This window comes from Mirounga angustirostris, unplaced genomic scaffold (genome assembly GCF_029215605.1).
Source record: "Mirounga angustirostris isolate CCGP_5_RB_7025 unplaced genomic scaffold, mMirAng1.0.hap1 SCAF_6, whole genome shotgun sequence".
Taxonomy (NCBI): domain Eukaryota; kingdom Metazoa; phylum Chordata; class Mammalia; order Carnivora; family Phocidae; genus Mirounga; species Mirounga angustirostris.
In genome coordinates, this window is record NW_026991714.1 from 72,189,474 (window position 1) to 72,217,152 (window position 27,679).

The 27,679-nt window shown below is 39.7% G+C and overlaps 1 protein-coding gene and 1 pseudogene across 9 annotated transcripts in view; both read left to right on the top strand.

Moving 5' to 3' along the window:
• PCDH15 (protocadherin related 15) overlaps positions 1–27,679 on the top strand; it is a 794,976-nt gene that overhangs the window by 163,739 nt on the left and 603,558 nt on the right. The window lies entirely within an intron of this gene.
• Positions 20,817–22,760, top strand: LOC123846356 (glucose-6-phosphate isomerase-like; annotated as a pseudogene). The gene has a single exon (XR_008506308.2). The product of XR_008506308.2 is annotated as a glucose-6-phosphate isomerase-like (transcript).

Genomic DNA, 27,679 nt, shown 5'->3' on the forward strand with positions numbered 1-27,679 from the left:
CTCCCAATCTCCGCCCTGGAGGAGCCAAGAACTCGGGGCCCCGCTCCTCAGTGAGCCCCCAGAGAAAAGCCGTCAGTCACTCCCGACTCCCCAGTCTCCGGCTGCACTCCGTGCTCACCCGGCCTGTGACCGTGCGTTTCTATCTCTGGCACCCGACCCCAGGTGGAGTCTCCAAATCCAGCAGATCCCTGCAGTGCACTCCTGCACGGCTCCTCCCAGAGGAGGAAGGTGAGTCTCCCCGGATCTGCCGCTTGTTGCGTCCCTGCTGGAGGAGCAGTGGCCTGACTCTGCCACAGATCACGGTTTTTGGCAACCCTGAGCTGAGAGCCTGCGCCTTGGCTCCGCCTCTGCAGCCGGCTTCCCTGCTCGTTACCTGGGAGCCCTGCCACACTCAGGCACCCCTGGTCTTTCTGTGACCCCGAGGGTCCTGAGACCATACTGTCCTGGAGGGTTCCACCCCCCACTTAGCCACCAGAGTGACGTCCCTCAGCGGAGCAGACTTCTAAAAGTTCTGATTTTGTGCTCCGCGGCTCTATCACTTGCCAGAAGCGGCTGACGGAGGCCCCTCCCGCGCTGTCTATCCTCCCAAATATCTCCTCGGATTCACTTCTCTGCATGTCCTACCTTCCAGAAAGTGGTCGCTTTTCTGATGAGAGAGTTGTTGCTCTTCTTTTCTTCAATCTCCTGTTGAGTTTGTAGGTGTTCAGAATGGTTTGATCCCTATCCAGCTGAATTCCTGAGAGGAGACGATATCCAGGTCTCCTACCCCTCTGCCATCTTGCTCTGCCCCCCTTTTCTTAACCTCTTAAGAATATACTACTTTATAAGCATATGCTCTATAAGCATAACATATGGGAGGGTTAGTAGATAGTAGCTTAACTTTTTATTTTTAAGTATAGATTGCTAAAGAAAGAACTAAGAACTTGGAAAAAAACAAAAGTTTAAATCCTGAATTTACCAATTGCTAGGTGTGTGAGCTAGCACAAATTTCTTAGGCTTTTTCTGAGCCACCTTATAGAGATAATACTTGTGCAGTAGATTTTGTTAAGAATTTTCAAATATAGGGGCACCTGGTGGCTCAATCATTAAGTGTCTGGCTTCAGCTCAGGTCATGATCCCAGGGTCCTGGGATCGAGCCCCACATCGGGCTCCCTGCTCGGCGGGAAGCTTGCTTCTCCCTCTCCCGGTCCCCCTGCTTGTGTTCCCTCTCTCGCTGTGTCTCTCCCTGTCAAATAAATAAATAAATTCTTAAAAAAAAATAATTTTCAAATATACAAAGAGCCTGGCATGGTAGTTTAATAGTTACGTAACTATTAAAATTTCATCTTCAGCTTTGAACTTGTCCGAAAATGTACCTTTTTTTTTCTTTCTGATGACTTCAAAGTGATCTTAACTGCTACCATGGGATTCGATTGGGCATTCAGTTGTGGCTAGCTGATTTCACTCAACTTACCTCCAGAGAAGAGACTGTGTGCTGAGTGCTGCCTTCTTCTCTATGTGCATGTGTATAACGTTCGCTCACACACCGATGAAGAACATACTGTTGTCACTAAGGAAATATGTCCGGCCAGGGTGGGCTAGAGTGAAAACCCCCATCCAAAGCTGCTGAAGGCACACCATCTGGAATCCCACGCAATTCTTGAGCTCTGGGGCACTGCTTCAGTAGCTGTGTTTGGGGAAAATGCCATCTTTGGAGCATCTGGGTAAAATATTCTCTCCTGATTTTCTGTCGTTACAAACTAAATTCATTTGATAAAGCCAGAAAAAGAGTAAATTGGCAGAGTTCTTTGTAAGAAACCTTCAGTAAATGTTACCAGTCTTTGAATTCTCTGGCAGAGACTCTGCTGCAGACTTTCTGAGTCAGCACATCTGGTCCATGTCTGCTTTTCGAACTCCATAGCTGACCCTGTGAGGCAGCAAAATTTAAAAACTCTTGTTTTTACATCTTCAACATAAAGTTGAAGACATATATGCTGACTTTTAAAGTTCTCATATGTAGAAGGTAGATGCACACGTATAAAGACACCCACGTGCTGGTCATTTATATTAACAGTCAAGGCTGTTCCTCTGGCTCCTGACCACTCAAGGTTTCTCCATAATTAAGTATAAATAGCATTAACATGCCAGAGTCGCTGAAGTGTAATCCTAATGCCCCCCCCCCCCTTTGAACTTCCTTTTTAGGATAAGATTTATAATTTATTTAATTTTGATCACATGCCAGATAGTGAACTAAACATTTTGCATAGATTACCTAGGATGTTATTCTGCTCATCTGATACCTAAAGAGAACGAAGCCAAGAAGGTTAAGGATTGCTGAGAGAATGCCCAAGTTCACATTCATTAACAAGGGGCAGAAGAAGGCTATCAGCCCAGTTCCAGGCCATTCCAAATCTGATATCCCTCCTCTAAACTCCTCATCCTCTTCAGGAGTCTAATGAAGAGTTTTGACAGGTAGCTCTGTGTTCTTTCTATCTGGTTTATAGTGTTCTTCTTTCCTGTTCTTTCCAGTGAGGTCCTGAAACGGTCCTTTGTTGAGGGTCTCATTTCTAGCCCATATCTTATAACTGAGGTTTTAGGTAAGCATGAAAAGAAAGCAAATCTCACTTTTGGGGGGACAGAATGAATTAGCTGTTGTACATTTATTAGAGGACAAAATGTATCAGGATGGAGTATAATACAATCTTCTAGTAGAGTATAATATATAACTATTCATAAGAATTTGTAATAATGTTTCCCTCATGTTAAGAGTACACAGGAAGGGGGCGCCTGGGTGGCTCATACGTTAAGCATCTGCCTTCAGCTCAAGTCATGATCCCAGGGTCCTGGGATCGGCTCCCACATCGGGCTCCCTGCTCAGAGGGGAGTCTGCTTCTTCCTTTGCCCTCTCCATTCATTCTCTCTCTCTCTTTCTCAAATGAATAAATGAAATGTTTAAAAAAAAAAAATAGCACACAGTAAGCATATTTATAAGTCTCCAGAATGTACAGTCTCTAGAATATGTATATTCTGTATATGTATGCATCTATCAAGTGTGTATGTGTGTGTGTGTGTGTAATGTATGCATTTCAGAGATTATACACCCTAGAAATGTATAAATACACACCTTACCTGAACAAAATTATCTTAGGAAAGGCTTTAATTTGACAAGTCTTCTTCTGTAACACTCACTCTAGTGTTGAACTGCATAAGAAATGAACATATCAAACAAGTATCATTATTTTCAGCATTTTTTTTTTATAGAGCAAAAGAATATTTGTTATTTTCCTGTGGACACCTGAGATATCACAAAAAATAGTATCAGGTACAGAAAAGACCCTGAACATTATATTTTCTAAAATTTAGGACCTAATCTTGGAAAGACAACAGCAAAAGAGCTATTGAAGAAGATTTATTCACTTGATTAAGTTAAGAGCATCAGTATCTGAGAACAGTAGAAGGTCGTAGCTTGACTACCTGTTGATCAAGCGACAATGGAGCAGGTTAAATACACAGAAAGTAGGAATGTGATTTTAAAGTACTTTAGCTGTTTCAGAAGTGAAGGAATAATCCAGGAGATGACAAAGTCAGCACAACACATTGGAAGTTTTTCGAGTGAGCTACAGAATCTCTCCTGTCTGAGTAGATTACAAGGAAATGAAGAATAGCCTCTTATTTCTTGTTAAGAGCAGACTGAATAGTCCAAGATCAAGTTATTTTAATAGAAAGAAAGAACATCTGAGTTTGCCTTGTTAATATTTGGCAATAAAAAATTCATAAGCTTCTTTAATAGTTTCCGTCTTAATAGACGAACCAAAACAGACCCAGTCTTGGCACAATTTTAACAAATTCTTTTGCTTTTTTTCCTCATGAGGTTTATTATTTGCAGAGATTATAATACAATTAAATTCTCTTTCCACAAACCTACGACTTCCTAATTCAGATTTTATAATTCATGTTTGTATTTCACATTCTGAAAACATCAGACACTTTAGGATAAAACTACTCTCTTTTAATATACAAAAGCACATTATCTTTCTCTTCATCTACACTTCTTCTTGTCTGCCATGACTAAACCTAATATATTTTCAACCACTCATATTAACATGATATTAGGTAACTGTCTTCTACTTTGCAGAATTAAATGGGATTAGGTCTAACAAGTACTAATATCATGCCCTACAGTCATGCACATTCTTTTTTCCAACTTTTTAATAAGGCAAACATGGCCACACTTGCAAATACGGCCTAAAGACATAGCTAGTCTATAATGTATAAAAATAAAAATCAAAAGGATATATATCAAAACCATATTTTAGTATTCTGCCATAGTTAGAAACAATCCAAGTATCCAAAGATAATTAACTTGATTTAATATTAGTTCAAAATTACATTCTATTAATATAAAAATGTTTGTCAGAAATCTAATCTAACTGAACCCATACTTTTACTTTTTTTTTTTTTTTTTTTTTTTTACAATTCTATGTGGGAGTATGGTAGCTTAATTTCTGAGTAAAACAGTATATATTTTTAAAAGATTTTATTTATTTATTTGACAGAGAGAGACACAGTGAGAAAAGGAACGCAAGCAGGGGGAGTGGGAGAGGGAAAAGCAGGCTTCCTGCTGAGCAGGGAGCCTGACGAGGGGCTCCATTCCAGGACCCTGAGATCATGGCCTGAGCTGAAAACAGATGCTTAATGACTGAGCCACCCAGGTACCCCAGTGAAACAGTACACTAAAAAGTGTAGGAATTTCATATTAACTAATATTTTAAGGAGAAAAATATAAATTTTATTTTAAAGTAAAATAAAATGTACAATTCTATTATGCTGTATTCTTTTAAAATCAGGGAAAATGGGTGCTTTAAAATCCAAATTACCAAAATAGTCTAATTTGTCCAAGGATCCTTTGGTTATGTGACCTTGTTTTATTTGAGGAAATATTTTCAGTAAGAAAGGCTTCTGTACATATATACAATTTTGTTGATTTCCCAAAAAAAGGCTAGCACATTAAAGTATTAGAAGTTCAGTTTGTTTATTTTCTGGATTCTATCTACAAAACTATATTATGTATTTATACATCTAGCACCTTCTAGCAACTTTTAACCAGGACTTAACAGGGGATGGGCCCACTGATTAATGCTTTTACATACTAGCCTAGTTTGTAAACTAGTTTGTAAAGTACAAACTAGGCTAGTCAATTATCTTTGAAAACAGTTGATACATATAATTTGCTTTGTAGTCATTTTTACTGAAGACATCACTTCACGTGAACTTAAAACCCTTGTAAAGGAAATAAAGTAAAAGTTGTTGTTGCAGTGACTTCTAAAACCTTTAACATGCTCTGTCTTGTAATATAAACTACTTTAAGATATGTTTTAGTTTCATGGCACAGAAAATCCCCAAATACTAATAACTTAAGAATGGTAGTTTGCTTCCTAGAAAGGAAGTTTTGGTATAGGGGTGGCTCAGTCGGTTAAGCACTGGACTCTTGATTTCAGCTCAGGTCATGATCTCAGGGTCGGGAGGTTGAGCCCCACATCAGGCTCTAAGCTTAGCGTGGAGTCTGCTTGAGATTCTCTCTCTTCCTCTCCCCCTCCCCCCACTTGCATGTTCTCTCTCTCTCTCAATCTCTCTCAAATAAATAAATCTTTAAAAAGATAAAAACCAATCTCAAGATCACAAAAACCTGGAGCAGAGAGTGGAGGGTTTTATGGTCTTTTTGGCTTACAACTAAAAGTCAGTTTTTATTGCTGAAGAAAATTGGAAAAATGGACATTGTAACCTCTATCACATGAAATTATCTAAGTTTAACACCATGAATGTAAATCAGTTACTTAATTATACATTTTAAATTTGAATTACAAAGTAGAAATGTTACTTCAAAAGGCCAAATTCTCTTAAGTATTTCAAGGCCATAAAATAGCAAATATTTATGGATTCCAATATTAAATACTCTAGTGTGAGTCTCTTCAGTATTCACATACATGGTTCTAAATCTTTCCAGGGTAAAACATGCACACTCATGAAGGAAAACCTTTTGTATCATATTGAGTGTTTTTGTTGACCTCCCTGGGTATGTTTGCAGTGCCCCTGTCAGCTTGATTAAGTTCTTAATGTCCAGCAAGGACGTGACCTGGATGTTGATTAGATTCTTCTTGTGACACGGATGGGAGTCGTTGAGCCCCATTTATTGTCCCAATGTCAAAAGGCTGCTCATTCTGTATTGTAGATTCAAATCACTAACTAACTACCTGCTTGGTCTGACCATTCAAGGTGGATAAAGGTCAACAACTCTACCCTGCATGCTAGGCACTGAATAGACTTTAGAGTTGATATGACTGATAGAGTTGATTGTACTTAAATGTTTTCCTTTATAATCATAAAAGATCTCTTCCTCTCATGACTTTGTCTTTGTCCCAACCTTATTGCCATTTCACTTTAAAGCTTTAAAATGTCATTCTACTTTTAGAGTTTTAAAAATTATTTCAAGCTTCTGGTTGCCAGGGCATACCTCAAGAATGTTTTTCCCAAATTTATGGACAGTCTTGTCTCAGAACAGAATGTGAATTGCACACACTCATATGGATGTTCCCTGCTGAGAACTGAACTTTTGAAAAATAAATGGCTAAAAAAACTCATGGTTTGTAAAAAGGCAAAACAGCAATTCCATCTGTTCTGTTTACTTCAGGCTGAAACTCTCCAACTTGTTTCTTGTTGTGAATATATCACAGGTGAAGTCCAGCAACTGGCAAGCATCTAGCTTCATGAAAAATAGAAAAACAGAAATGAGTAGAACTGGCTTGTAGTTTTCCTTTTTCACAAGACAGAGACAAAGTTGTTCCTTTAGAAGGAGACAAATATGAAATGTAGCAAGCAGTATGCAATCTTGCTTTCCCCCCCTAAGTATTAGATATAATTGACTTCACTTGATTCTTCTTTCTCAATATTCAACTTTGGCCCTATTTCAGTATACTGTTTATAAAAAGAGCTTCAATTGCTTCACTGGATGTTCTGAACAAAATTTAGGAAAGGAAAAAAAAAGAAGTCTTCTCTTGTAAAATCTCACCATTCTATCCCAATTTCAGCCTCATCTGATAACTGTGACCTTCAGAGGTCTCTTCACAGGAGGAGTCTTGCTTTCCCCATGGTTTTGACTTGTAGATCTAAGAAGTTTGGCCTGAAAGTTAATATCTATACTTATTATTATTATTATTGTTATTATTATTATTATTATTACTATCATCAAATGTTCTTTGAGTGCCCACATACAACAGTGCAGTGCTTTACAGGATGTTTGAAGCAGTTGTACAGACGTTCATTGTGGATGAAGTTAACTCTACCAATTCAGACTTCTTGGAACTTAGAGACTGTTGAAGTAGAGAGGTATACACTTTTTCTGTTTGTTTTCCATTCTTTTTCTAAATCCCAAATCCCTACATTGTCATGTAACTTCTGGTTATGAGTCTGTTATACTTTTATTGATTTTAAATGTATCCCAAGATGAAAAGAAGCCCTTCCTTCCTTGTCTGAGGATCTGGAATTGATTTTAGTTCAAGGCTACTTACCTCATTTCATTAATGTGACTTGAATCTCACTCATGGCTACCGTTCCCCCCATCTTTTCAGCACCTTCCTGACCTGCTACTACTTTTGGGTTTCCCATTCGAGATATTCCAGCTTTCCTTTGAAGATTCTTCCAATTCATGTGAACAGTATTAAAAAGAAAAAAAAAAGGTGGGGTATTTGTAGAGCTGCTGCTGGAGTCTCTACCCAGACAAGAGGAAGCTCTCTAACTGGGGAATTCCATTATGAATTCATTAAAGGTTGAAAAGCACTATTAGGTGTTTGAGTGGGTCCCTTGAGAGTATGAGAAGGAAAAGCAATCTCCTTGCTTCATGCTCAAAAAAGGATACTTCAATGCCTCTCTGCACAGGTACTCTCAAACAGACAATTTGCAAAAAATGGCACTTATTATGCTCTGTTCATGTGATAGAGACTTTTTTCCTCCCTCTCTCTCTAAAAGAAATGAAAAATCATTGCTGTCTTTCTGTTCAATTATAGGGGCTGGGATCACTTGTTGGGTTCCATTGCAACAACAAAATTGCAATTTTGGGTTGTATAAACTATTTTTCCTTCTTAAAGGGGCAGGGATACATTTCTGAAGATTATGGAAAACATTAAATAACAACAACAACAACAACAACAACAACAACAACAGCAAAAAAACTACAACTAGGTTTTGGACAGAAGGGGAATTATCTAAGACTTAATGCGGTGTGTCACAAAGATTGTTGGCAGATGAGTCAGACTCGAGTTTGTATACCAGATCTGCTACTTACCAGCTACATCATTGAATAATCAAAGGCCAATTTTCTTAACTGTCAGAACACATTCATAGTATTTATTTATTTGATAGAGGCAAACTGGAAATATTTTTAGAGCACCTGGCATAAAGCAAAAACTAAAACAATCAATGGCTCATTCCCTTCCCCACAGTTTCAAAAGTAGAAGGGTACCTCTTAAAACGTGGAAAAAATAATGGAAAAACTCGAGACAACCAAGGTGTGGAATTCATTTATTTTTGTTTTCTGTTTGCTTTCTTTGCTGACATCAGCTTCTCTGCAGCCCTACCTTCTTCTTCTGGTACACATTATATTTTGCTTGCGGAGCTGTTCCTCATCTGCTGTAATGCAATCCTACTGGGACTTTTCATTTCTGTGCCCTCTGGGAATTTAATTAAGAACCTAAGTCACAAAATGATGAAAGGTATTAGTTGCTAACACAACCTGGTGGAAGCTTCTGAAAAAGAAAATTCATAAATCCCTGCAAATGGGAGGACAACTAAAATTTCATATCCAGTCCTCTCCCTTTGGCAAGAAAACTTGCTCAGATTTCCACGAGTGTAACTTGTTCACTGTCCATGATTGGCCTCTGGGATGTGACTCTTCCCACATTCCCCTTCCAAATTCACTTGGCCCCAGACAGATCCTGTGGATATTGCCCTCCAAGCTGCTTCTCTCTAGATCCTTATGTTCCTGGTGGCCATTTTTCAGACTTGAGAATCGTGTATTATGATCCTCATATTATTTTCCTTGCACTAGGACTTTCTCTCACATGTAGGAATTTAAATGATGCTGCTGGAGGAAGCAGGATCATTTTTCATTATCAGATTCTCTTTATGGTTTTGTAGGAGCACTGATGTCTTTTATTAATCTGCCTACCTTTCCACCTTGAACCTCTGATGCATGTTTCCGATAGCTGGTGAATATGTAGCTGCTTATCTTTCTTCTGATACTGGCACCTGCCTAGCAATTCACAGTTGTACATTTTTGTGCCATCACCCTCCCAGCCAGGATCCAAGTTGTATTCTCTGGCCCATATGCTGAATTTCTGATTCTGGCCCACAAATGTTTGGAGAACCATGTGAGCATGTGAAGTTCTGCAAGCTCATGCTGTCCCACATAAACTCAGACCTTCTGCTTATACATAACCATGGTGTTCATTTCTTTTAATGCCCTGAGGGACTCTCCATTCTGTTTCTGCTTCATCAAGAAGTGTGGGGCATGGCCATAAAGCATGGCAGGCATATCAGAAAATAATATAATTTTGCGGAAGCACAGCTTCTGTGTAATCTCAGGCAAGTAATGTAACTTCCCTGAGCTTTTGTGAATCATGAGTAATAATACAGCTTTCTTGTTATATAACCTCCAAAACACACAGTAGTTGTTTAACAAATTTCTGTCCCCAGGGTCTATGGTAGGGGAAGAAAATTAATTCTACCTTCACCTTTTTGAGTTCTTAGCTGCAATCCCTAAAATAAGAAGCAGATTAATAAAAGAAAAGCAGAAAGAAATTTATTAGCATGTATACCTCATGTGTATATGGGAGTTACTCAGAGAAAAATGAGTAACTCTCCAAAGTGGCTTAGAATTCTGGCTTAAATAGCATCTTTATAGGGAAGGGAGGGGGGAATGTAGGCCTCTTAGGGGAGAATAAATGTGCTTTAGGAAAGATGAACAGGCCCTCAGAAGGGCAGGTGGGGCAAAGTTGGTGTGGGTATATCTTCTTCAAATGTCCTCACCTGTAATAAGAGTCAGTCCTCCTGTTGATAAAACTCTCGGGGAGGGGATCCAAGACAATTGAATCAAGTTTCTTTCCAAAGACAGTCTTTAGGAAGGTAAGGAGAGCTCTGAGAAAATCTCTGCCTGCATTTGCTCTTTTTCAAGTATCTACAGCTCAAAATAATCACTATACCAAAGTGGCATATTGGGGGTGCCATGCCTGAACTCCCACAATAATATTTTGAGGTTCCATAAGTTGCTACCTTTCACTACCTTCACCTCCCTACCCACTGCTTTATTCCTCTTTCCTCTACCCTATATACTTATTTCTAATCTCTTTGTGATGGGGGAGCTGCGGATGGAGGCATCTACAGTCAGTTGACTGTGTGTTAGGGAGGACAATTTGGTGTCTAACTCTCCTTACAGGAGTTTCAGTTAATCCTTTTATTTTTAATCCCAGCCTCACCCACATTGGCTACTGAAGTGCCTAATGCTTTCCATTCCTGAGATCTTTCTGAGAAGTTGGGGTGCAAATAGTGTTGCTTCTTCTTGATTCTGTACCAGTGGCTATTTGGTTTCAATCCCTTTAGCTCGGCTAAATCATCTAAACACTTGTTAGTATCTGCCAATCTTCATTAATTTGTTGACATCTCTCAATCTTGAATATTTCTTTCCAAATCCCTTTGTTCTTATAGATTAGACCTTTTTATTCCTGGTAAGTTCACATGGACACCTCGTGTTAGCTGGAACTCCAATGAGATAGTCCCGTAAGCATTCTGCTTCCAAACTATTATAAATTGCACTCTGTGATTTTAATATAGGTATACTTTGATGCCTGTATTTTTATAAGCTTTATTCCCATTTAACTTATTTATTAGATGTTAATTACATAACATCACATATGGCCACTGAAAATGTGCCATTGCTTTGGGAATTCAACAGAAAGCTTTGCTTCAGTTTATTTATTGAATTTGCTTTAAGTATGCATTTGTACTTAATTTCAGAAAATAATTATGCTATAAATTTGTTTTAATTTTTTTATATATAAACATAGAAAAACTGGAGATGAAAAGAAAATTAGAGTGTACTGTGTACATTTCTACCAAACTGAAATTTGCTTTGTGCTCTGGAATATATGTAGAGTCTCAAAACAGGTTATTGGAATTGTGTAATGTTGATTTTTATTCCTAGTGGGTGGTTTGTATTCTTATTATAACTTTGGAGTCATAGTGGATATTATATGGTATGAGTTACTCCAGGGATGACAGTGGGGTGCATCTGAATAAATATACTCTGCTTATCAACTATAATAAGCTTGGAGAAGTATCACTTTTTATAGGAAATTATGCTAATTTTAAGGGTACTCTTATAATTTAATTGGGTTATCAATTTCTGCCTCTTCCTGCATTCATATCTCTAGAATGTAACGTCTGTTAATAGGGTGTATTTGATACCACACCCCACGTTTACAACATTATTTTGTTACTGAAGACAGTGTTCTTTTTTAAAATTTTTTATTGTTATGTTAATCACCATACATTACATCATTAGTTTTTGATGTAATGTTCCATGATTCATTGTTTGTGTATAACACCCATTGCTCCATGCAATACATGACCTCTTTAATTCCCGTCACTAGGCTAACCCATCCCCCGATCCCCCCCCTCTAGAACCCTCAGTTTGTTTCTCAGAGTCCAGAGTCTCTCATGGTTCATCTCCCCCTCTGATCTCCCCCCCCCTTCATTCTTTCCCTCCTGCTATCTTCTTCTTCTTTTTTTTTTTTTTTAACATATATTGTATTATTTGTTTCAGAGGTACAGATCTGTGATTCAACAGTCTTGCACAATTCACAGCACTCACCATAGCACATACCCTCCCCAATGTCTATTGCCCAGCTACCCCATCTCTCACAGCCCCCCAACACTCCAGCAACCCTCAGTTTGTTTCCTAAGATTAAGACTTCCTCATATCAGTGAGGTCATATGATACATGTCTTTCCCTGTTTGACTTATCTCGCTCAGCATAACACCCTCCAGTTCCATCCACATCATTGCAAATGCCAAGATCTCATTCCTTTTGATGGCTGCATAATATTCCATTGTATATATATACCACCTCTTCTTGATCCATTCATCTGTCGACAGACATCTTGGCTCTTTCCACAGTTTGGCTATTGTGAACATTGCTGCTATAAACATCAGTGTGCACGTACCCCTTTGATTCCCTACATTTGTAACTTTGGGGTAAATACCCAGTAGTACAATTGCTGGATCATACGGTAGCTCTATTTTCAACTTTTTGAGGAACCTACATACTGTTTTCCAGAGTGGCTGCAACAGCTTGCATTCCCACCAACAGTGTAGGAGGGTTCCCCTTTCTCCGCATCCTCGCCAACATCTGTCATTTCTTGACTTGTTAATTTTAGCCATTCTGACTGGTGTGAGGTGGTAGCTCATTGAGGTTTTGATTTGGATCTCTCTGATGCTGAGTGATGTTGAGCACTTTTTCATGTGTCTGTTGGCCATTTGGATGTCTTCTTTGGAAAAATGTCTGTTCATGTCTTCTGCCCATTTCTTGATTGGATTCTTTGTTCTTTGAGTGTTGAATTTAAGAAGTTCTTCATAGATTTTGGATACCGGCCCTTTAACTGATATGTCATTTGCAAATATCTTCTCCTATTCTGTCGGTTGTCTTTTGGTTTTTTTGACTGTTTCTTTTGCTGTGCAAAAGTTTTTATCTTGAAGAAGTCCCAATAGTTCATTTTTGCCCTTTCTTCCCTTGCCTTTGGCGATGTTTCTAGGAAGCAGTTGCTGAGGCTGAGGTCGAAGAGGTTGCTGCCTCTGTTCTCCTTTAGGATTTGGATGGACTCCTGTCTCACATTGAGGTCTTTCAACCATTTGGAATCTATTTTTGTGTGTGGTGTAAGGAAATGGTCCAGTTTCATTCTTCTGCATGTGGCTGTCCAATTTTCCCAACACCATTTGTTGAAGAGACTGTCTTTTTTCTATTGGACATTCTTTCCTGTTTTGTCGAAGATTAGTTGACCATAGAGTTGAGGGTCCATTTCTGGGCTCTCTATTCTGTTCCATTGATCAAAGTGTCTGTTTTAGTGCCAGTACCACACAGTCGATGATGACAGCTTTGTAATAGAGCTGGAAATCTGGAATTGTGATGCTGCCAGCTTTGCTTTTCTTTTTCAACATTCCTGTGGCTATTTGGGGTCTTTTCTGGTTCCATACACATTTTAGGGTTATTTGTTCCATTTCTTTGAAAAAAGTGGATGGTATTTTGATGGGGATTGCATTAAATGTGTAGATTGCTCTAGGTAGCATTGACATCTTCACAATATTTGTTCTTCCAATCCATGAGAATTTTTCCATTTCTTTGTGTCTTCCTCAATTTCTTTCATGAGTATTTTATAGTTTTCTGAGTACAGATCCTTTGCCTCTTTGGTTAGATTTATTCCTAGGTATCTTATGGTTTTGGGTGCAATTGTAAATGGGATTGACTCCTTAGTTTCTCTTTCTTCTGTCTTGTTGTTGGTGTATAGGAATGCCACTGATTTCTGTGCATTGATATTATATCCTGCCACTTTACTGAATTCCTGTATGAGTTCTAGCAGTTTTGGGGTGGGGTCTTTTTGGTTTTCCACATAGGGTATCATATCATCTCCAAAGAATGAGAATTTGACTTCTTCTTTGCTGATTTGGATGCCTTTGATTTCTTTTGGTTGTCTGATTGCTGTGGCTAGGACTTCTAATACTATGTTGAATAGCAGTGGTGATAGTGGACATCCCTGCCACGTTCCTGACCTTAGGGGGAAAGCTCTCAGTTTTTCCCCATTGAGAATGATATTCACTGTGGGTTTTTCATAGATGGCTTTTATGATATTAAGGTACATACCCTCTATCTGTATACTCTGAAGAGTTTTGATTAAGAAAGGATGCTATACTTTGTCAAGTGCTTTTTCTGCATCTATTGAGAGGATCATATGATTCTTGTTCTTTCTTTTGTTAATGTATTGTATCACACTGATTGATTTGCAGATGTTGAACCAACCTTGCAGCCCAGGGATAAATACCACTTGGTCATGGTGAAAAATCCTTTTAATGTACTGTTGGAGCCTATTGGCTAGTATTTTGGTGAGAATTTTTGCATCCATGTTCATCAAGGATATTGGTCTGTAATTCTCCTTTTTGATGGGGTCTTTGTCTGGTTTTGGGATCAAGGTATGGTGGCCTCATAAAATGAGTTTGGAAGTTTTCCTTCCATTTCTATTTTTTGGAGCATTTCAGAAGAATAGGTATAAATTCTTCTTTATATGTTTGGTAGAATTCCCTTGGGAAGCCATCCTGCCCTGGGCTTTTGTTTGTTGGGAGATTTTTGATGACTGCTTCAATTTCCTTAGTGGTTATAGGTCTGTTCAGGTTTTCTATTTCTTCCTGGTTCAGTTTTGGTAGTTGATATATCTCTAGGAATGCATCTAGTTCTTCCAGGTTATCTAATTTGCTCGCATATAGTTGCTCATAATATGTTCTTATAATTGTTTGTATTTCTTTGGTGTTGGTTGTGATCTCTCCTCTTTCATTCATGATTTTGTTGATTTGGGTCATTTCTCTTTTCTGTTTGATAAGTCTGGCCAGGGGCTTATCAATCTTGTTAATTCTTTCAAAGAACCAGCTCCTAGTTTCGTTGATCTGTTCTACTGTTCTTTTGGTTTCTATTTCATTGATTTCTGCTCTGATCTTTATTATTTCTCTCCTCCTGCTGGGTTTAGGCTTTATTTGCTGTTCTTTCTCCAGCTATTTTAGATGTAGGGTTAGGTTGGTTAGGTTGTTTCTCTGTCAAAGAAACATAATAAAATTACATAGTCTCATCATCCAGAAATTACCAATGTTCATATAAGAATGTTTATCTTTCTAGATGAAGCAATCATTCAAAATATGGCAGCTCTTAGAATAGGCTTTACATTAGTGAGCTTCCTGTAAAAAGTAGCTGTTATTTCAAGCTGCCATTTTTGGTGTAAAAATGTACAAAATCATAATAATATTGGAAATGTGTATAGTTAGTTTTTATTATTTTCATTTTAAATATATTTTTTTAATATTTTTGTCAGTTACAATTTCATGGTATGCTTAAAAATGACCAACATCTCTTTATATAAAAAATAATGTTAGCTGAAGCAAATCACTATTATTGATGGTTAATTTTCATATAATTTGAAATTAAACAATTGCCAGTAAAGCCAGACAAATTTAGTGAATGTGTGTAAGCAATAAATATACAATGGAAGAATTTTGTGCAATAAAAGTTTCTTCAAAAAATATTTAGGCCACTGTTAACTTGGCTCAAGCATGAACTCATAACTATTTTATTTGTACAGAAGGAAATCAAGTATTGAATGAATGAGTAAGAATCCTTGAAGTTCTTTTTTTTTTTTTTTAAGATTTTATTTATTTATTTGAGAGAGAGAGAGACTGAGAGAGAGAGAGCATGAGAGGGGGGAGGGTCGGGAGGGTCAGAGGGAGAAGGAGACTCCCTGCCTGAGCAGGGAGCCCAATGTGGGACTCGATCCATGGACTCCAGGATCATGACCTGAGCTGAAGGCAGTTGCTTAACCAACTGAGCCACCCAGGCACCCCAAGAATCCTTGAGGTTCTTTTAAAATCATAAATTCTGTGATACAAAGATCTGTGTTTAATATCAAATTATAGAATCACAGATTATTAGATTAGGAAAGAACATAGACATTTATTTCCAAAGAATGTTGATCCCCAAATATAGACAACACTGGGCTCTCATACCTCTATCCAGTTTCTAGGCTTTAAGCAGAAAAAGTTGAAAATCACAGTGTAGTATTTGCTAATGTTTACAAGAAAGACATACTTCCTCATAGCAGCCAATATATATTTTTTTATATTTCTTTGGGAAAAAAAATGCCTGTCTTCAGAATAGTTATAGTTATTAGGTTTTAATTTCATTTTTTACTGTGTTCAGTTGCTGAACAATTTTTTGGTCTCAGAAAATTTTATGAAAGACTTCTGCACCTAATAATAAGGTGACATCCCTAGGTCCTCTGCTTAGGTTTGATAACTGTTTTGGAATACAACCAAAAATATTCACCGTCAGTGTGAGTTCATGGAAGTCTTTGTCTTTGATAGGATTGATATTTGGCAAGTGTGACATGTTTTATTTTGCCATACAATTACTTTCTCTTCTTTGTATATTTTGAAGAGAATCTGTTTGGATTTTAAGTGGTAAAAAACACATTGATTTAGGTTCAGGATCTTTGATTTAGGTCAGATGATGGGTCCTCTATGGGACTAATCTGTCACAATCTTCCAAGGTCATTTTTGGTTTTGGTCAAGTCCAATATTGCCGTGGAACCTCTTTGGCACTCACAGGCTGCCCACTGAGTTTTTAGGTCGTGCACAAGCCTCTTGAGTATTTAGTATCTCCTAGTGGCCCAGTCTTTGCTTCCCACTTGATCCACTTGCATAGATTGAAAACAACAACTCAGTGCTGTGAATGAGGATTTAATTATGCAGTTAATTTAAAATTTGCTGTTATTCATAATTATCAGCACATGCTATTACAGTGTATGGATGGCCTGTCAGGATGGGATCTTGGGTGGCAGCCCCAATGAGCTCCCAATAGAATGTCATTAAATGAGTGACGTAGTCAACACCACATCAAGAAGAACCACCCCACAGAGCCCAGGGAACACACATAATTCTGAGGAAAAAATAAATCACTGTGTTAAGCCAAAAGTAATAATCAAGAAAAGACGGCATCATGTTACCTGATCACTATTCTATCAAAGAGCTAGCAAAAGGACTGTGCTTTACAACAGGAAGTAGACTTAGTAATTTTGCTGTTAGAATTTAATAGTAACTTTTATTCTGACCACTAGTGACTCAGAGTTGTATCCAGGCATCCGAAAGATGTCACTGTCTTATTTTGGGCTGCCATAACATAAAGACCACCGACTGTGGGGCTTAAACCACAAACATTTATTTCTCATGGTACTGGAGGCTGGGAAATCCAAGTTCAAGGCACCAGCAAATCTGATGTCTTATGAGAATCTGCCTCCTGACTCGCGGACAGCCACCTTCTCACGGTAAGCTCGTTTATGTGGCCAAGAGAGAGACCATCTCTCCATGTCTCTTCTTAGATGGACACGGATCCCATGCCCTCATGAGAGGCAGATAATGGGGGCTCTACTCTCATGACTTAATTACCTGCCAAAGACCCCCCCGCAGCCTAGATACCAAACATTTGGAAATTAGGATTTCAACATAACTAAGCCAGACCACTGAAAACAGAAACTCAAGAAAGTTGTTTTGGAAACTGGCACTGATTGTCCAATTTGGGGCTGCTGAGGATCTGTCCATGTGGATAGAAAGTGTAATATGACATCATTTATTCCCACAGTTGTAAGAAAATGCTTACTGTGTGTTTAAGTGATTGAAAGGATTTTCTTTTTCCTTTTTTCTCCCCTCAGATCCTCTTCTCTATTAGGGATGGGTGAGGTTATTTTTTCTGTTCAATAGGAGAAGTCAGGAAAATGTTAGTGAAGGAATTACACAGTTACATGTCAGAGGGCATGAGCGGGGGGGGGGGGGGGGGGGGGCTGAGTAGACAGAACCAGTAGTTTTACCCAAAAATGCATGGTGTAGATGTCTTTTCATTTTTACCTTCTTGCTGTCTTGTTCTATGGGGACAGGGCATTCCTGCACTTTTTCATCTAACAACTAAGAGTTATTACTGTAGAAAGAATTCTTTCTGGAACAATTCAAAATAAACGCAGGCTTTTAGTGGCTTATATAATGTGTCACACACGCATTAGGTGATTAATGAGTATGTATCATTGTTGCCTGGTGAGGTGGGGAGACCCGGGCTCTGGGGCTCCACTCATCCTAAAGATGTCCCCGGAGGCTCTTGATCTTGTCCCCAGAAAGAATTCAGGGACAGACAGACACGCAGCACAGCAGACAAGCCACGCGAGCAGGAAAGTTGACTTGAGCAGACAGGAGAACAGGTGCGCTCCAGAGAAGGAGAGCGTGCGGTGCGCCCTGGGGTGGGTCTCTGTCTTCTACGGACAGTTGTTAACGAGGGGGTGGAATATTCATTACTTGGGCCAGAAGCAGCGGTTCCCGCTTTTTGTTCCTAATTTAGTCAGGGGTTTCCGTCCTGGCCAACGGCATCTTGGGCCCGGCTGGTGCGACGCGACTTCCAGTGCGCGATGCCCCGACGGGCCTCTGACCTGCCTGTGAGCGAGCTGGCTGCCGCTTCCTCCTGGCTGGCCTCCAGGTATGCTGCTGGAGCCTAGCTGCCCCTTCTAACATCAGAAGAAACATTATGTCGAATTACTCATTCAATAAATTATGCACCCACCTTTAATTCTCCATCAGAATTATAATGCGTTTTACTTAGGCTGCTCCCAAAACCAGCCAAGTGACGTGACTAAGGCACCGACAAAATAACGAAGCACCTCTGTGACTAGCTTTCAGATAGAATTTAATTAGGTCCAAACTAGTAACTTCACTACAGTGGATCTTAAAATCTCAGTCCACAGAACATTTTAGAGGCCTATATTGATTTGGAAGAAATTTCTCTTTGATTGAAGTTTAATAAGAAATCCAATCAGTATACATTTTTTTCCAAAATGTATTACTGAATCAGGATTACAGTGTGACTGTCTCCCCGTTTATGTTGCTGGTGCAATTTCCAATCGTCTCTTGCAGTCTTTCCTCAGGTGGAGCATATTGGGCTGATTTCGTGAGCCTGGGTTCCTGTGTGACACACATAACTCTGAATTTATATTGCATCTGTTATTTCTGTTTTGCCTCTAGACTGCTATCCCAAGTAACACAATATGTTATCTTTTTTTTTTTAATTTTAAAAGCCATTTGCTCAGCTTTCTTCTTTTTTTCCTTTATTTTGCAACAGCTATATTAATGGAGTTGCTGGAATAAGTCCGCTGAAGGCATAGGCAAAAAAGGAAAATGACGTTACCAATGAGGATTTAATTCTTCCATTATTTTTAAATTACTTGTTAGCTTCACTCTTGGAGAGAAAGGGATGGAATGGTGGAATGCAGGTGTGGGGCAAACAGCACGTATCCTAACGACTGCATGCACGCTCCTAAAATCAGGCAGATGCCTACTTTTATGTTAAATATGGGATTTATGTCACTTCCTTTAGAAGCTCAAATTCCTTTTCTTATCAAGATTTGGCTTAAAGGAATGAGATAGATCTGTATATTTTAAACTTGGCAATCTACACTTTTAACATCTTTCTTTTCTTTTCTTTTTTTTTTTTAAGATTTTATTTATTTATTTGAGAGAGAGAGAATGAGACAGAGAGAGCACATGAGAGGGCGGAGAGTCAGAGGGAGAAGCAGACTCCCTGCCTGATCAGGGAGCCCGATGCGGGACTCGATCCAGGGACTCCAGGATCATTACCTGAGCCGAAGGCAGTCGCTTAACCAACTGAGCCACCCAGGCGCCCCAACATCTTTCTTTTCTTTAAAAAAAATACAGTGTAAATAATGGATTGGATTTCGGCGCTCCTGGCTCTCATTACAACTTTTGGGCATGTAACTTTTGGGATTTACTAGCTTACTGGTTTTCAAGCTTTTTTCCTTAGGACATATTTTAATTATTTCCTCTCTGCAGACCCTAAACTTAATTTTTTTTATTTTATTTGCAAATCTACATATGCCTGCCAATTGGAATGTCTCATCAAAATGAGACAAGCAGGGGCACCTGAGTGGCTCAGTCCTTAGATGTCTGCCTTTGGCTCGGGTCATGACCCTGGGGTCCTGAGATCGAGCCCCACATCGGGCTCCCTGCTCAGTGGGAAGCCTGCTTCTCTCTCTTCCACTCCCCCTGCTTGTGTTTCCCCTCTCACTGTGTTTCTCTCTGTCAAATAAATAAATAAAATCTTGAAAAAAAAAGAATGAGACAAGCAGACTCCTCACTATAATCCAAGAAGCTATATGTTTTTGGTAATCTGTGTAGCTTTAGGTGAGAGGTGGGGAATGGTTGGTAAATAAATGGTCAATATCTTTAGGCTTTTGTAAAATACTGGAAATATTAGGGTAACATTGTTTTGGCCCTTTGAACTTGACTCCATGTGAGGTCTCTTACAGCAATAGAAGTACAGAGATCTATGAAATTGTACTCGGATATCCAAAATTAGTCTTATGTGTTCAGAAAGATTTGAATGCATAACAGTAGGCCACATGAATTTAATAAACATTTAGGAAGTGATGATAAATTGGAGATGGGGAGAAGAATGGAACAGAGGCAAGGTCACAGGTGCAGGACCACACTCATGGAAGCCACAGGCCAGCAGACAAGCACGGACCCACTCAGAAAGCACCTGGACTGGGGAAAGCATCAGGGCCCACTCCAAAAAGGAGACCTTCTCGATCCCTTAGACCAACTACCTACTGGTTTCTGAACACAAAGATAAAAGACCCAGAGGTCAGATGAGGTGGTTTCTGTTTGCCTGTGTTCTTTCCATGGCAGCCACGTGAGGCGGCAGGAGGGGTCTTCAGGCATATGTGGCGAGGACTCAGCTTGCCTCGTTTGAAATCGGTTCTGCTCCTCATTATGTCAGACCAGGCACTTGGGGTACATCCTTTACTAAGCAGGAATAATAGCCTCTTCACGGTGTTATGAAAGGAACATACAGGCTAGCTACGTGCCGCCTACCCCCTCTTCCTCCTCCGAGCTCGTCCAAGGCCATGTAACCCACTGCTGTCACCATGGCTGCACTCACCCAGAATCCACAGTTCCAGAAGCTGCAGAAATGGTACCGTGAACACGGTTCTGACCTCAACTTGTGTCTCCTTTTCGAGGGGGACAAGGAACGCTTCAGCCACTTCAGCTTGAACCTGAACACAACCATGGGCATATTCTGGTGGATTACTCAAAAGAACCTTGTGACCGAAACTGTGATGCAGATGCTGGTGGACCTGGCCAAGTCCAGGGGTGTGGAGGCTGTCCGGGAGCACATGTTCAGTGGCGAGATCAACTTCACAGAGGATTGGGCAGTGTTGCACGTGGCCTTGTGGAACCGGGCAAACACATCCATCCTGGTAGATGGCAAGGATGTGATGCCAGAGGTCAACAGGGTCCTGGAGAAGATGAAGTCTTTCTGCCAGTGAGTCCGGAGCTGTGACTTGAAGGGGTACTCAGGCAAGCCCATCACAGATGTCATTAACATTGGCACTGATGGCTCTGACCTGGGACCCCTCATGATGACCGAAGCCCTTAAGTCATACTCTTCAGGAGGTCCCCGGGTCTGGTTTGTCTTCAACATCGACGGGACCCACATCACCAAAACTCTGGCCACTCTGAACCCTGAGTCATCCCTGTTCATCATTGCTTTCAAGACCTTTACTACCCAGGAGACCATTACGAATGCGGAGATGGTGAAGGAGTGGTTTCTCCTGTCAGCCAAGGACCCTTCTGCAGTTTCGAAGCACTTTGTTGCCCTGTCTACCAACACAACCAAAGTGAAGGAGTTTGGGATTGATCCTCAAAACATTCGAGTTCTGGGATTGGGTAAGAGGATGCTGCTCGCTGTGGTCAGCCATTGGACTCTCCATTGCACTGCATGTGGGATTTGACAACTTCGAGCAGCTGCCCTCAGGGGCCCACTGGATGGACCAGCACTTCTGTGCAACGCCCCTGGAGAAGAACGCCCCCGCCTTGCTGGTTCTGCTGGGTGTCTGGTACATCAACTGCTTTGGGTGTGAGACACAGGCCATGCTGCCCTATGACCAGTATCTACACCGCTTAGCTGCCTACTTCCAGCAGGGTGACATAGAGTCCAACAGGAAGTACGTCACCAAGTCCGGCACTCATGTGGACCACCAGACGGGCCCCATTGTGTGGGGGAAGCCAGGGACCAATGGCCAGCATGCCTTCTACCAGCTCATCCACCAAGGCACCAAGATGATACCTTGTGACTTCCTCATCCCAGTCCAGACCCAGCACCTGATAAGGAAGGGTTTGCATCACAAGATCCTCCTGGCCAACTTTTTGGCCCAGACTGAGGCCCTGATGAAGGGGAAGTCGACAGAAGAGGCCCAGAAGGAGCTGCAGGCTGCAGGGAAGGGTCCAGAGGCCTGGAGAAGCTGTTGCTACACAAGGTCTTTGAAGGAAATCGGCCAAGCAACACTATTGTGTTCACCAAGCTCACACCATTCATTCTGGGAGCCTTGATTGCCATGTACGAGCACAAGATCTTCATTTAGGGTATCCTCTGGGACATCAACAGCTTTGACCAGTGGGGGCTGGAGATGGGAAAGCAGCTGGCCAAGAAAATTGAGCCTGAGCTTGACGGCAGTAGCCCAGGGACCTCTCATGACTCTTCCACCAATGGGCTCATCAACTTCATCAAGCAGGAGCTTGAGGCCAGAAGCCAATAAACTCATGCCCAGCTGCAGTCCCTGTTGTGACTGGTCCTTCTTGTCACTCCTCCCCAGAGATGCACTGCACAGTCCTGGCCAGAGCTGCCTCTGGTTGCGGGCTTGGAGCATAAGCCCTTTGGGGGAAGCTAGTCTGGAATTGCCACTCCACCCTTCCATGTCCATGCGCCCTCTGTTTTACCGTCGGCTGAAGTGTTTCAGTGCAGCTGATTTTTCTGACCATGTTCACTTTGTTCATGCACCAGATAGAAAAATAAAGATGCCACAAAGGAGGGGGAAAAAAAAAAAAGGAACATACAACACATGGTGAATGAGCATGTTAAAGCATTTAGCACAGACCCTGGAAGTACCCTACCAGTGCTATACCTGTGCATATATGTGTTATATACGCAGTGTGCAGGCCTGGCCTTGAGGAAACTATTTGACAGCTTACAAGCAGGTGGATAAGTGCAAGTGTAAGGACCACTTTGAAATGATTCCCATGACATTCCCTGACAGTAACAATCATCTTTACCTGCAGATACATGCACAGATTTCAGAGATACGAGTTGTTTATGAGACGCTTCTCCTCTGAAGCAATGCAGATGATAATGAATGACACCGATTTCTGTTTTTGCTAATTGACTTACATTTAGCTTATCTGAATAAGTATGGATAAATAAGATACATTTCAGAAAAAAAATATTGTATAATTGTCATGATGTTTAAATGTCTCTGTAGATCCAGAAAATTGAAATGTAAATGAGTGGAGAATTTTTTGAGTATCTGCTATGTGTCAAACACCTTGCTGTTTATTTTACATGCATTATCTGTTAGTATATGTAAGGACCTTGAAAGTAGGATTGTTACTAGAATTTTCAAGATAAAGATATTATTTAAGGACATTAAATAAGTTGTCCAAACATACACAGTTAATGACAGAATGAGGAGATAAATATCCATGGCTGGTCCTGCTTTGAACAAAGTTTAAATTCCAACTTAAAAAAATGGTGGGTAATGTGATAATTTTTGCAACTTCTATGTTGTGCAATAATAATTGGCATTAATTATTATTGAAATATTAAATGAGTAGAATCAATGATTCAGAGCGAAATCAGTTGTTGCAGTACAGCTGAAATCTGCATGATAAAACTTAAAAATTATACCAAATATATTATTTGAAAAATAAAGTATGGTAAAACATTGTGTTCCTTTCATAAATACTCCAATCCAAGTGTAACTAGCATATTTAGAAAAACATTAGAGAAGAATAATTTTTAGGCTGTTTGAAGTTGTGAAAATACACCAGCATAAGCTTAATTTCATACCGCCTCTCATTTAAAAGAGGTAATATATCTGGAAAAAGAAATTAAACTTTATTTTTAGACTTTTAAAGAATTTATTTCACTGGTAAGGAAACTAAGGACTCTATTGAAATCAGCATGAACTGTTCTGCAATTTATTTCCTTTTTTTTTTAAGATTTTATTTATTTCTTTGACAGAGACACAGCAAGATAGGGAACACAGGCAGGGGGAGTGGGTGAGGGAGAAGCAGGCTTCCTGCGGAGCAGGGAGCCTGATGTGGGGCTCAATCCCAGGACCCCAGGATCATGACCTGAGCCGAAGGCAGACACTTAACGACTGAGCCATCCAGGCGTCCCTGCAATTTATTTCCTAATAAAGAATGCTAGAGAGGGTGTGAAGAAAGGGGAGCCCTCTTACACTGTTGGTGGGAATGCAAGCTGGTACAGCCACTCTGGAAAACAGTATGGAGGTTCTTCAAAAAGTTGAAAATAGAGCTACCATACGATCTAGCGATTGCACTACTAGGTACATATCCAAAGGATACAAACATAGCGATTCAAAGGGGCACCTGCACCCCAATGTTTATAGCAGCAGTGTTGACAATAGCCAACATATGGAAAAAGCCCAGATGTACATCATCTGATGAATGGATAAAGAAGATGTGGTATATATATACAATGGAATATTACTCAGCCATCAAAAAATGAGATCTTGCCATTTGCAAAGATGTCAATGGAGTTGGAGGGTATTATGCCAAATGAAATAAGTCAATCAGAGAAATACAAATAGCATATGATTTCACTCATGTGGAATTTAAGAAACAAAAGAGATCAACATAGGGGCAGGGAAGGAAAAATAAAACAAAATGAAATCAGAGAGGGAGACAAACCATAAGATACTCTTAACTCTAGGAAACAAACTGAGGGTTGCTGGAAGGGAGGCAGGGATGGGGTAACTGGGTGATGGGCATTAAGGAGGGCATATGATGTAATGAGCACTGGGTGTTATATACAAATGATAAATCATTGAACTCTATCTCTGAAACTAATAATACACTATATGTTAATTAAATTGAATTCAGATTTAAAAAAAAAGAATGCCACAGTTTCAGTCATCTGTGGTCATTGTAGCTTTGAGAGGTACACATGTTTTGTCTTGTTTTATTAATAAATGTCATATTTCCAGACTATGGAAGAAACACCTATAGATAGTATTTGTTTTTTTAGCCATAACTCCACCTTGGAATGCTCTTCCTTCTTGCCTGCCTTTAGATCTTTGTCAATTCAGCAGCAGCCTGTCCTAAGAACCTGTCATGTGCTCAGCCCTGCCTGCCTGTGGGAAGTGGTGTGTTAGTTTGTTTTTGAGAGCTTAGTGATTATATGAACCACTGAGCTAACTTACTTTCATATGGTTGACTCGGGGACCTGGAAGAAGCTTGACCCAGGGGATTTCACAGAGCATTCAACCCTGGTTCTTGTTCTGACCCTGAAATCTACATGGGGACTTGTCACTTCATCATTTTGGATCCAATTTTTCCCTATCTGTGAAACAGGTTGATTAGAGAATTTTTCCCCACTTCTAAGAATCCAGCTTTTGATCTCTCTCTGCACATTTGTTTTTATTCCTAAGTTTTCTTGTATTTGAAAAACCAGGACACCATCTAAGTGAGTATGTTCAGCAGATGTCTCTCCTACCTTTTTCATAAGCAATACAAGTAGCATATTCATTGTCGTCAAATTCCTCGCAATTTGCACATAGAAATGAAAGTTTTGTTTCTTTGTGTTTATGGTAAATTTACTTTGGCAAGGATTTTCCTTTAGGTTTTAATCGTTTGAAAGGCTTATGTACTTAATACATCGTCTTGCTAGCTTGCAAATTGTTGTGACTACTTAATCATTTGACCAACTTTACGATTCAGTTTATAAAGACTTTTTACATAACCAAATATCTAATACCTTGGAAAATCTAATCAAATTTGAGATAATGATACCCATATGTGCAGAAAAATGATTAGAATTCTGTGTTTATAAGTTTCCTGTAAATTTAGGGACCTATTTTTATATTTTTATCCAAGGTTTAGATATGCATTCCAAGTTTCTTCAGAGGTGAGAAAACAATGCACTAATGACAAAATATTTAAAGATGCCCTTTCAATGGATTGTTACACTGTTTTCAATAGTACCTTGATAACTCAAAGTCTTCTAGTATATGGAGAAAGAATGCACTATTTGAATATTGAATGTGCAGGCAGATAATTAAAACCCTTATTTTGCCAGGCACATGAGTGAGAACTGAAGGTTAACAACAAAACAGAAGTAAAACTTCATCTAAGTAATATTGTTCCCAGAGTGGGGGGCAGGGGGTGGAGAGAGAGAGAGAGTCCACTGTCTTCTCAGATGGAATGACCATTTGAGTTCTCTCCAGCTCTTTTTCTCATCACTTTTAACGTAACGTTTCCAAGGCCTCTGAGACATCTTTCTTCTCAAGGACATATCTCTGTGTGTGCTTGGGTTGGCAGTGTTTCACTCAAGATTCTTCCAGATAGCTCCTCAAAAAGAAGTTTTTGCTCACTACGATTTTACTGTCTTAGAACCTCACCCTCTTAAAAGATTATCTTTAACATATATCTGGACAAATTTCAATCAGTATTTGCATATATTTTCCTCTCCCTCTGTTTAAACTAGTGCTGCTTAACATTTTCTAGCCCTTAATCATTCTTATGGCCATCACATACACTGACCTGTAAAATCCTGCGTAAGAAGAAGAGCAGCCTCTCACCCCGAATGCGCCTGTCCCGTGTGGACACTGCACGCAATGACTCCTTTGTTTGCATTCCCCGTATTTCTCTATGAACAGTTTTCTACTTCCCTCTGAAAGTAGAGGTAGGTGGTAACATGGGAGCTTATTTTTAAACCATTACTATTTTAAACTGTGCAGATAACTTATATGCCCTTCCCTTTATATGACATACTTCACATCTGGTCATTCTTTTTCCATGCCCTACAAATGCCTGTCTGCTCCTTTTCACTCTCTTCCTCGTCCCCCAAGACTGTGGTCAGCTGTTACCTTCTTTTGGAAGCTTCTCAGAACCAATGTCTTCCCTAATCACAATGCACAGTACCCTCTGCTGTCCTTGACCTGCACATTTTTTTTTTTTAACTTTCACATTTCTGGTTCTGTTTCTACCGTATCCTCTCTCTAGATTGCAACATTCTTCTGGGTTCTAATGCACATGATAAGTAACAATAATCATTTATTAAAGGAATTTCTTGTGTCTCATGCATGGAGCTTTTTACTTACTTCTTTCTACCACAGTGGCTTTCTGGTTGGGCTCATGAATCGAGAACATGTGGCTCATAACATCCTCGCAACTTTCTTTACCCTCATTGAAATCAACAGCTATTGAAGATGACAAAAATTAGGGGAAAACTCTTAATAAACCTGATACAAAGTGACTGATTTGACTACAAATCAAAATGATTTTTTTTCGTGATATTTGTGTAACAGCAACCAAGTACCTTTTGTTGTTGCTGTTTGGAGTTATGCAGCTTAGGGAAAGTATGTTTACACATTCCAGAATTTGGTATTTTAGAAAATAAGTAAAATATTTTTGCAACAGGGAAATACGTAGACTGTCTTAAAGTTTATTTCAGATTCTTTTTAAAATAGTTCATATTTTAATCATTTTAAATAATGTTTTTATAAGATTTTTATAAGATAGAAATAAGGCCACACTTGTGCTTGACCATATTCATACCTTACAAGGTCGCCTCACCTTCTCCCCTCTGTCTTTATTTTGGAAAGTGATAAGCACAACTTCACTGACAATGCTGAAAAATTAATTATGCTCTCATAAATCAGATGGTCCTATAAAAGCCCTCTTTTGTTTTCTATGCTGTGGCTGAGTG